This window comes from Crocodylus siamensis, chromosome 4, assembly GCF_052110815.1.
Source record: "Crocodylus siamensis isolate JL-2025a chromosome 4, ASM5211081v1, whole genome shotgun sequence".
NCBI classification, from domain to species: domain Eukaryota; kingdom Metazoa; phylum Chordata; order Crocodylia; family Crocodylidae; genus Crocodylus; species Crocodylus siamensis.
The window spans coordinates 233,438,253-233,450,702 of NC_143398.1; positions in this window are offsets into that span (position 1 = coordinate 233,438,253).

The following is a 12,450-nucleotide window of genomic DNA, read 5'->3' on the forward strand; positions in this document are numbered from 1 at the left end:
AAGGCTCAGATTATTACTAAGGAATGCAAATACCCAAATGTTGGTAGGATTTGAAAATTCTTTCCAGGTGTTAGTCTTTGACTATTTAAATGTTGCTTCCAGAGTTGCGCTAACTAAATTATTCTATCGAAGTCCAGGAGTCTGTAATAGGATTTAACCTGGATGAACTTTCCTAGAGTAGACAGGCAGCAGGAGCTAAATTATATCTGAATGTGAAAGAAGTCACAATTTCCTTCTTGCATTAAAGGTTAAATGTTATAGACCATTGACTATGGCTACTAAATAAAATTGCGTAAACTCTAATGAAACAATGCTATTAACACTGGAACGTTAACAAACTGAGCACTCGAGCTGAAATAGCTTTTAATGAACCACTGGGTGGATATGTTTGTTTTCCAGAGTCAAAATTCCTGTTTTTGTAAATTAAAGGGCAAATAGTAAAGAGTAAATAAAGAAAAGTCCTTGACAACCCCCCCCCCCCCAAAACACACAACACCACATTTTGGTTGTAATATGGAGCATTTATTTTGATCTGTAAATGTTGCCATTATATCTCAAAACAGAGGTCATTCTAAATCATAACATAAGCCAGGTGATTAAACATTTTTTCAAAGTGCTTAATACGTGAACATACATATAATTTCCATCACCTAAAGCTATCTTGGCATCATTGTGATGGCCTACTGTACTTTTGCAAATTACTTTGTCTTCTTGCAGCTTTGCAGTTCTTCTTGTCAATGGCATGTCACTGATAATGTCACTTTTAACAGTGATTGTGTGACTGCTTAGAATTACTGATCATTTTCGGAGACACCATCCTTTACAGAAGGAAGGACTGACGCGGTCCTTCTGACTTCTCTACAAGCTCTGCAGTGACTGGTTTAATAGAAAATGGTTCTCTTTTTTGTATTAAATTCAGGGCTTTAAAATGTGCATGAAGATTAGCAATGTATAAGAAGATCTCATTCTTAAAATAAAGTCACATTGGAACAGACTGCACAACATACCCTTGCAAATCCCTAGAAACATTTCATTCTACACCATGGAAAGCATGGCTTAAACCTACCATAAGCCATAAACTGTGGTTTTGTTTTTGCTTCGTTTTGTGTTTTGAATTGTACATCTATGAAGGCAACATATTATATTGCAATTGCTGCACTATTTTTGCATGCTAAGGTAAAGGAAAACATGGATATTGACTTCTGTTGAAGGTATTTTGATCAGACAGATAAATATGAACTAAATTGAAGTCACTGCCAATGTTAGAACACAAGGGTAAAAAATAAGTCTATGTTTAGTGGAAGTGCAAGAGGGAGAACTAGAGAAAGAAGGATGAAAAGCTTATAAATTGCCATAGATATTTTTTCCCAAAAAGTCGTTACAAGACCAGTCATGTTGTTTGATAGCTATAAGCCAGCTGTCCACATTTTTTTTTTAATTTTAGTCTTTCTAAAGTTTGGGCTAATATTTACAGTGCCCCAGCTCTTTCTTCAGGGTTAAAATCATTTTTCAATTTGTTGGATAAAGCTGCTTGTTTGGAACTGGCACATAGTTTGTTCTTGAAATCAAAGAACATACACTGAAACACAATAGCCTGCAGTCGCTTATAGGGCAGCTTGTGAACATTACTGTACTTAACATTTGCATGGCAATTGATTTCAGAAAACAACTGTGTTAACAATAGAGCTAAGACAAATGATACTGTGGTTTTTTTTTTTTTACCAGTTGCTTTAGAAAATGCAAAAATAACACATTCTCCCTGGCCCTGGAATTGCTTTGTTGTAACTGTGCAATAATAATTTAAGTCCATGTCATCTTCCATTTTTTTTTTTTTTGCAAATGGAGGGGTTAAATCCTAAGTTTGTCAAAGTATTAAAGCATGAATGCTTATATTGGTAATTTTGTGCTATTTGGCAAAGCATTTTGACATGTGCTTAACTTAAAGTATATGTTGAGTCTCACTGAATTTATTGGAACTAAACGCATGCCAAAAAGTAAGAACACAAGTGCTTTTCTTAATAGGGTTGAACTCTGTGAATATGGACAAATGCTCTGGCCCAGTTTTCATGGGAAAGAAGATTTAATTGCCTCATGTATCTTCTCAAATTCTGAAGAAGCTTCTTGCACAAACTAAAAAGAGTCCTTAGTTTCAAAGAGGTTCGGAGGCGATTGGCTTCCACACAGCCATAGAAATGTAAGGCTGGGAAAGACTGCAAGAAATCGCCTAGTCCAACCCTCTGCACGGAAGCAGAATTAAATATACCTAGACAACCCCCAAGAGTTATCTGTCTAACCCATTCCTAAATACCTCCTGTGAAAGCAAACCCATAGCCCCTATATCTGGAATGTTTTCCTAGTAGTCAACTTAAATCCTTACTGCAAATTAAGCTGATTTCTTGTCCCTATTCATTGCAGACAAGGTAAACAGTTGATCAGAGTTGTCTTTATATATAAGAAAATAGTTTTATGTATTAGCTCAACTGGCCTGTGGGGCTCCCCATGGGTCTAGAAATCTGCTGAGGGAGAGCGGTGACACCGCCTCCCCACTGCCAAGTTTACGGACCTGTGGGGAGCCCTGGGCTGGATTGGGCGCCTTATCCCAGCATGCAGGGCTGGGCAGAGGTAGCCTCAGCCTCCTGGCACCCAATCCTGGCATGTAGAGGTATGATGGGACAGTGCCAGGCCCCTGAGACCCAATCTTGTGGGGGGCTAGAGAGGTCAGTGCCAGGCCCCAGGTCCAATCCCAGTGCACAGGTGGCAAGAGTGGGCAGTGCCAGGCCCCTGTGACCCAATCCTGATGCGCAGGGGGACGAAGAAGATGGGCCAGGCCCCATGAGACCCAATCCCAGTGTGTGTGGGATTGGAGGGGGTGGTGCTGGGCTCCCAGAGTCCAATCCTGGTGCACAGGGCAGGGTCAGGCCCCAGGGCCCCATCCAACCCACAGGCCAGCCCCATGCCACTCATGTGGCCCGTGGGACCAAAAGATTAAATACCACTGTGTTAAGAGAGTGTTATTATGTTCCTTTTCATCTTCTAGACCAGGGGTTGGCACCATTTAAGATTGGGGCACTGCTTTAATGGAGTTTAGCTCTGAGCACTGGTTGCTTCCAACCTGACTCGTGCCATGCCTGCCTCAGTCCCTGCTCCCCTTCTCCAGTGTTGCCCTCACCGCTCCTCCATACCACCTGGCTGCACCGACTACTTGAAATTCATTTTGAACCTTTCTGATGTTATCCATACGTGTGTAGACTGTTCCTTTTTGCCTATATTTAGCTGTGCGCTTTTGTTCCTATATTTTTCACAATCCTTTTTTGATTTTCAGATTTTTAAAGTGTGCTTGATGCAGCCATATTGGCCTCTAACTATGCTTCTTATCTGTCTTCCGCATCAGGATAATGCATATTTAATGTAGTCTCTTTCAATAACTGCCAGATCCCCTGCACTCTGGTATCCCTTAGATTATTGTCCCAAGAGAACCTACCTACCAGTTTTCTGAGATGGTTGAAGTCTTCTTTTGAAGTGCATTTTTTGAAGTCCATTATCCTTATTCTGCTGCTCTCACTTCTTCCTTTCCTTAGAATAATGGATTCTTAGAAAAGTGAATTCTATCATTTTATGATCTCTTTTACTATAATAACCTTCCTCCTTTGGATTCGCAACCAATTCCTCCTTATTACTCAGAATCAAATTCAAAATGCTGCTCCCCTAGTAACTTCTTCCTCTTCTGAAACAAAAACTTGTTTTCATTACCTTCCAAGAATCTGATAGACTATCTGAGCACATCGAGATGAGCGTGCATGCGAGGCGTGCAGCGCCCCACACCAAGCACATCATATATGTAGGCATTCCCTGCACTGCTAATATGCAGGATGGTGCTGGATGGCTACTCCTTACTGCTGTATTGCCACTGCTGAAGCCCAGGGAGGCCCCCAGCTCCCCAGGTAAGGTTTCTGTGGCCAGCCTCCCCTATCTGACCTGGGGCAACGTGCCATGTGCCACAGCCGGGATGCATGGGCAGTCCCCAGGGACAAGTAGCAGCAGCACATATTGTGCTGCTGCTGTTTATCTGTGGGGAAATGCACACGCCTGCATGTCTGGATCTGGCCTCTGTGCCCTGCCATTGTTTCTTTTACGGTGGTTATTGAGGTAATTACAAGTTCATTATAACCACCAGGTCCCAACCTTTAGATCAGTAGTTCTGAACCTGTTGAGACTCAAGAAACCCCTCAATCAACTCAAGGAACTCCTTGATAGTCTTGAGCCACCCCTCAGAAGATGCTGGTACTAAATTTTAACTTGGTTTTGGACACCAGAAAAATAATAGCACAATTCTTCTGTTGTCAGGAAATACCACAACAGGTGAGAATATTTTTAACACTTTGGATTCCTATTTGAAAACTCGCCTTTTATCATGTGGATCGTGTTTGCATACCTGAGGGTGCTAACACCATGTGGCACCCTTCAGCCTCCTTGAAAGGACATCAGAGCACAACAAGGAGCCACACCACGCTGTTTGAGAACCACTGCTTTAGATACTTCAATACATTGCTCAAAGGAAAAAACACAAAATAGCTAATTCTCTTCCTCCTCTTGATTAAATGGACTAAAGCTGACTCCTAGGAGGACATTGCCCTTTCTCCCTTTATTTTTACCTTGTGGCATTTGACAAGTTATGTCTAACTCTTCCTGAATTCCAAATAAAGTATATCCATGCAACTCCTTCCCCACTCCCTTTAGTATTTTGCCTGCTTGTCCTTCCTGAGCAAGCTATACTTTTCTGTACCAATATTTTGGTTCTGTAATTGGCACTGCTACAGAAGGCATGTAAGACGTTGTTTGCCAAAATGAGAAACTACTGAAATCATATAAATGGCACTAACCCTTTGCCAAAACCAATTTCAATTTTCAATTGTAAAGGCATTGCTTTACGCTTATTTAAGAGTGCCTTTGAATTAATGTGAGAACAGCTTGATCTTAGCTGTTCGCACATCATTGGGCATTTTTACGCATGCTAGAAGGGGTACTGGGGGGGCATTTTAATTAGTGCAGCTCTGAGAGCCACACTAATTAGAAGTGCCCAGAGCATCACATGTACCCCACCACCATTTTTCAGTGCAGGGAATTCCAGCATGTTGGAGCAGGCTCCCTGCACATGTAAAGAAGCCCTCTGGGGCTAGCTAACTCTTTCCTCAAAGTAGCTTGCCTCTGATAGCAGTCTTAACATTGAAGGACCTAGTTCATTTCAGAAATGCAAATAGTACAACAGGTGATTTTTCAAATTGCCAAACAAGCCTGCTAAATTGGTTTAAACTGTGTACTGAGTTTCTGACTGATTTCTGATAGGTTTAACTGTGTCCTAAGATTGCAGATTTCCATTGTTTATACCCTGTACTCTTTGATACTGTGTATACATATTTAAGTAGATGTCCTGTTATTTTCCCTTTTGTGTCTCCTATGATTTTATTGTAATTTCTCATTTTTGCCCAGGGAGAAGCCCTTTGATAAAGTCATTTAAAAAAAAAGTTAGTGACCTGTGAACTTTCTCACTGGTTCCTTTCAAACTTAGTTTACAGGAGAGAAGTGTAGGATAGCTGTCCTTCATCTCACTTCCCCTAAACCTGTAGAAGTGTACAGTGATAGAATAATGCTGATGCCTACATTGCTTTAGGCAGAAGCATTTCCTGCCTATTGAATTTCCTAACAGTTTGCTTTAAAACAGCCTTATCCCACAAAAATAAGAAACGTATGCTAAGACCAAATTCTAGATATGGATTTATACAAATGTGTAGTTAGTGGTCCTTCCTGTCAAAGTTTGGTCCTCTCTATATAACCAAAGAGCCGGAGTGGTGTGAATCCCAGTACATTTGTGGATTCAAAGCATTATGCTCATTTTTCAGGGTTTAAAAAATAGCCTCCAAGTTTGTATCCTTTTCATTGAACAAAAGCAATAAAATGAGTGTTGAGCACAAATCCCCTGCCAAAAGTCCATACAGCTTTAAAGCAAATACAAAATCTGATGACCCTACTAATTATGATAATTAAAAAAATAAAATTGGAATTAAACCATTACTAGGGGTCCTAAATAGTAGGTCTGTGCAAAGTTTCGGTCCCTGGTTTGCCGCCAAGCACATGGCACCCCCCCCCCGTGCTCCTGTGGGATGTGCCATGTGCCCCAGCATTGCAGCATTCACGAGCTTGAGGTATATAGAAAAAACATTTAAAGCCATTTCTATGTCCAAACTGGTGATTCTCTAAATCAGCATCAAATCTTCAGATTCAGCTGAGTCAAATCAGGGACAGTGATCCGAATCAACAAATCAAGCCACTGTCCCCAACTGGGGCCAAATCCAAATCCGAATCCGAGTCAAATAGGGTCTGCTTTGCAGACCCCCACTAAAGAGCATATGTGTGTCAGGCGAGGAAACTTAGATTTTGACTTAACAACTTTAGGGGGGGGGGTTGTTTGTTTGTTGTTTGTTTGTTTTTTTAGTTTTGTCTTAGGAATTTATAGGAATATGATACATTGTCATTTTTAACAGTTTATCTGCTTGTTTATGCTTTTAAAATAAATGATCTTCCTGTCAAAGAAAAGTCTTTGGTCTCAGATGCCGATGGCAAAAAGCCAAAGGCTGACATAATGTATTTTGTCATGATAGTTCCTCATTTCCCACCCCCCTTTTTTTTTGCTAAAATGTAAAAACACATGCACAATCAAGCTGACATGAAACCTGAGCAGACAAGGATAAGAAATCCTTTAATTATTCATTTATTCATGCTTGGTGTGTTGTAATAGGCCACCCTGCAAGCTATAACTTTGGAAAGATTTCCACCTTCAGCGGAGAATTCTGTACATGCCCTAGAGGTTAATTCAGTGATATGGCCAGTCACTGACCTCTCCCCACTGACGGTAAAAGTTTTCAGATGTATTCGTTTTTTGCCGGCTCGTCCGTTCTCATCAAGAGCTCATGAAAGTCTTCAGACCGAAGTTACCTGTATGCTTTGCTTAAAATCTGCACCACGCAGTTTGTAATCTGTGCAACAAAAATATCTGCATACTGAGCTGAATAAATCAACTTCTCTTTATACACCGCGTGACCACAACTTCCTTCCTACACTGCAATCTCCTGTGGTGTAAGTAAAATAAACTTTTTGTGTAACCAATACGCTTTAAAATCTCCTGACTCTGACCCGCTGCTATTACCCACCTGTCCTACTATCTACCCCACCCGTGCCCAGCCGGTCGTGCCGACCAAGGCTCGGAGGTCAGGGGTGCACTGGTCATTCGGGCGTGACACTTGCTACCCCTATTTTGTTTTAATAATTCCTCATTTTCTTATAGAAGCCATAGTCCGTCCTTCCTTTTTTCCATAGTGGATATGGCCAAAACAGACCTGAGCAGATCATCAAGTCCGACCCCCTGCCATGTGCAAGAATGAATGGTGGGGTCAAATGATCCCAGCTAGGCGATTATCTAGCCTCCTTTTGAAGACCCCCAGGGTAGGACCATACTCCACTTCCCTTGGAAGTTGGTTCCAGATCCTAGCTGTCCTGACTGTGAAGTAGTGCCTCCTGATATTTAGCCTGAATCTACTTTCAATCAACTTGTGGCCATTATTCCTAGTTACTGCTGGTGGTGCTCGGGGGCACAGGGACTCTCCCATTCTCTGCTGGTCCCCCCTCATAAATTTATAGACAGTCACCAGATCCCCTCTCAGCCTTCTTTTATGGAGGCTGAACAGGTTCAGGTCCCATAGCCTCCACTCGTAGGGCCCGCTGTGCTGCCCGTTGACCATGCGAGTGGCCCTCCTCTGGACCCTCTCAATGCCGTCCTCATCCCTCCTGAAGTGCAGCGCCCAAAACTGGATGCAGTACTCCAACTGCGGCCTGACCAAAGTCGCATAGAGGGGGAGGATCCTCTCCTTGGACCTGCTCATGATGCATCTGTGCTGACGAGAAGGGAGTTCCCCAACCTATAGGTATGCTGCTGGTTCTTTCTCCCTAGGTGCAATACCCTGCACTTGTTAACATTGAATCCCATCTTATTCTCATCTGCCCACCCCTGTAACCTGTCCAGATCTAGTTGTAGTCTGTCTCTCTCCCGACATCTTAGTGTCATCCTCAAATTTTTACAAGGTGCTTTTTACCACCTCATCCAAATCACCGATAAGGATGTTGAACAGTGCAGGCCCGAGGACTGAGCCCTGGGGGATTCCACTGTCCACATCCCTCCAGGTCAAAAATGAGACATCCACCACCACTCTCTGGGTGCGGCCCTCTAGCCAATTTGCAATCCATTTGATTGTGTAGGCATACATGCCACAGTCACCTAATTTTTTAATGAGAATGGGATGAGAGACAGTGTCAAAGACTTTCCTAAAGTCCAGAAAAACTACGTCCACCATGACACCTGCATCCAAGGATTTTGTGACCTGGTTGTAGAAGGCAACCAGGTTGGCCTGACAGGACCTGCCCCTAATGAACCTATGTTGGTTGCCCCTGAGCATAATCTCCCCTGCTGGTCCCTTGCAGATATGCTCCTGGATAATTTTCTCAAAGAGCTTCCCCAGGACCAAGGTAAGGCTAACGGGCCTATAGTTAACTGCGTCCTCCTTTCTCCCTTTTCCAGAAAATGTGTAGATATCCTGAGCAGTAAACTTCCTTTTGTGGCTGCCATATTTGTCGAAACCCTTTTAGTTACTCTCCACATCCCTTTCTAGCTGCAACTCCAATTGCACTTTGGCCTTCCTGACTTCCTACATGCACAAGCAAAAAACTTATACTCTTCCTTAGTCATTTGTCCACGTTTCCACTTCCTGTAAGCTTCCTTTTTGTATTTTAGCTCACTGAAGGGTTCCCTACTAAGCTAACCTGGTCTTCACCCAAACTTGCTAGTCTTCCTGTGCAGCAGGAAGGTTAATTCCTGAACCCTCAATAAGGTTTCTTTAAAATACAACCAACTATCCTGGACTCCTTTTCCCTCTCAGACTGACCTCCCAGGTGATCGTGAACATCAGTTCCCAGAGTAAGTCAAAGTTTGCTTTTCAGATGTCCAGGGTCTGTACCTTGCTGCTTTTCTTTCTTCATTTCCTTGGGATCTTGAGCTCAATCATCTCATGGTCACTGCTGCCCAAGTTGCCATCCACTACTACGTTCCCCACCAATTCTTTCCTGTTTGTAAGCTGCAGGTCAGGAAGATCACGGAGCTTAGTTGGCCTCTCCAACACTTGCACCAGGATGTTGTCCCCAACAGTCTCCAAAAACTTCCTAGATTGCCTGCGCACTGCTGTATTGCCCTCCTTGCAGATGTCAGGATGATTGAAGTCTCCCATGAGAGCCTAGGACTAATCTGGAAACTTACATTAGTAGTCTGAAGAAAGCCTTATCTACCTCATCCTCCTGCTCTGGGGGTCTATAGCAGTCCCCCACCATAACATCACTCTTGTTGCTTTCCCCTATGACTGGAACCCAGAGACTTTCAACAGGCCAGTCTCCAATTTCATACTGGATCTCTGAGCAATCATATGGCTCTTTTACATAAACCACAGATCCTCCTTTTCTCCTCTGCCTGTCCTTCCTCAACAGTGGGCATGTCTACATAAGATGCTATGGTATAGGGCTGTGTGAAACAGCAGCTTTCCATTTTGACCAGCGTTTCGGTGGAACAGTGTTCTGTTTCAAATTTTGTTTCCAGTCAAAACAGCTGTTCCATTCTGTGAAAACAGTTTTGCCGTTTCAACCCTGTTTCAACGTTTTGCCCACAGGATATAATGGGGAAGGTTGAAACAGCCTCTAATTTTGTCACTGCTGGTCTTATTTGGATGGTAGCCCCTTCTGAGGGCATGAAGCCTGCCAAGTTTCAAGGAGATAGGTGCAAGGGATTTGGAGAAACTGCACCCCAAAATCTTGAAAGCAAAAAACTCATGTCATGTGTATGTGTTAAGCCACAGAGGGGTGAAAACTGCAGGCATGCTAGCCTCTGCTGAGGCCACAAAGCCTGCCAGCTTTCAATGAGATAGGTGTAGGGGTTTGGGGAAATGGTACCTCAAGCTGTGGACAAGCAAAACTTGTGACATGCGTGGTACTGTGTGTGTTAAGGTGCAGCAGGGTGAAAACTTCAGGCCTGCAAGCTCCTCCTGAGGCCATGAAGCCCGCCAACTTTCAAGGAGATAGGTGCAGAGGTTCTGGGGCCCTGCACCTCTTGCTGCTGACAAGCAAAACTCGTGTCATGGGTGCTTGTGCAACTGTGTCTGTCTTGGGGCATGGGGGGCGGGGGGGTGAGAAACTACTGTAGGCCTGGCTGCTAGGCCCTGCTGTGGCCACAAAGCCTGTCAGCTGTTAAGGAGATAGGTGCAGGGGGATTCTGGGGCCCTGCACCCCTAGCTGCTGACAGGCAAAACTTATGACATGGGTGCTTGTGCAACTGCTGCCTCTCATCAGGCAGCAGGACTGAGGACCCCATCACTTGCTACCACAGACCTGGGAGTAATAATTGACCACAGTGTGAACATGAGTTGGCAGGGTGATGCTGTAGCTAGGAGGGCCAACAATACCCTGGCATGCATCAATTGATGCATCTCCAGCAAAACCAGCCCCTTGCACCAAGCAGAAAAGACAACTGGGGGTCAGGTGACCCTGGTAAGGTGACTATCTAGTCTCCTCTTGAAGATTTCCAGGGTAGGTGATCACACCACCTTTGGAGGGAGCTTATTCCACAGTCTGGACACCCTAGTTGTGAAGTAGTTTTTCCTAAGGTTGAGAATGAAATGAGCCTGAAATGATCTTCCAGGAGTTTGTGACCAAATCAGGCCAGAAGTGACAAAGTTATAGGCTGTTTCAACCCTCCCCATTATAGCCTATGGGCGAAACATCGAAACAGTGTCGAAACGGAGAAACATTTTGACTTGCCTCATGTTGTTTTGAGGCTGTATCAACTATATCTGTTTCATTTCAATATTGCAGTTTTGACCTTGAAATGAGTTAAAACAGCTTTGAAACAAAACTGGCGGTGAAATTTCGCACAGCCCTACTACGGTGCAGTAGCAATGAGCAGCCAGAACTGCTATGGCACAGTAACATCTAAAACTAACCATGAAGTGACAGGACTGTGCAGTAACACCAGTTACTGTGCAGTCATTTAGGACTTGGTTAAGCACAGTAACAATTGTGCAATCTGCTGCAGGTGTATCAGTTAAGTCCTCATGGGAAAGGATGCTTCAGAGCCTTGCTACCTGCTCCTGTAGGTTTCTTGCTTGCTCCCTGTGGGACACCATCAGGAGGCATCACTCACATCACAGGCACTCCCCCACCTGACTGTCACTGAAAGGAACTTGCAAGCCACAGTCTTCACAGCTCCAAACCAGGACCTGGGTGCAAACCTTGACATTGAGCAGTCCTGCCTGGTGCAAGGACCCAGGTGCAAGCAAAGGAAGAGCTGGCAGTGGCAGTGGCTCTGGCATGGTGATGTCCTCGAGCCATTTCTCTGGGTCTCTTACTCTGCCATCTCTATCTTTCCCTCCCTCTTTCCAAGCAGAACTTCCCCAGCAAACTCCTCTGCAAGTTGGCCTGTACACTGCTCCATAGTCCCAAAAGATTCACTTTTCCCTGTTACCCCTCACCAAGCTTACAGTGAAGGAAGGTGAAAGAAAGTTTCAAGATAAACTCCCTAGCAAAGTCCCCCTCATTCAGGACTCTAATTAAGCACTTATGGTCAGTATTGATCCCAGGGAACTAATTTCCCTTTGGTGTTAACTGGCTAAGGAATTCGTTTACTGACTTAAACTTCATATTGTTATATAGCTGTTTTACCTCAGGTGCGTATTTCACTGGTGGATAATTTCCATGTGTATCAATTTGTAAAACATTTGCAGATGCTTTGGGATGAAAAATATTATAGAACAAATATGGTATCCAAAAGTCTGTTTAGCCATACAGGTATGTCACAGCTCCCTTTTCTGTTATAGCAACATAAATGAAGAAAGCTTAATAGTGTAAGAATATACATAATCTAGTCTCTTTCACATTGATCTAGGATGAAGACAATAAATTCTACTCTATGCAATAATTGCAAAACTATGGATATATAGTAAATTTAGAGCAGTATCATTTACATTGATTTGCATATTGGTTTAACTTTCATTGGTGTGTCTAGAGCAGACAGCTAGTATTGTAATAACACCTTCTCACCGTAGGTGTTATTACAATACTTTTCTATTAGGGGAATGGGGGAGTCAGTAATAACTTGTTTCCATGTATCCAAGAGCAGCCTTGCATGAAAATGTCTAGAGTTATAGAGATAAGACTTATACACCAGTTTAAATAACACTAATATATAGCTCTGACTATCTGAGTGGTAGATACTGGAAGGGAGTAACTTACACCTGGTGTAGGCAGGTATACCATGTTTGCTTTGCATTTACACTGATGTAAAAGGAGAGATTACACCTATATAAA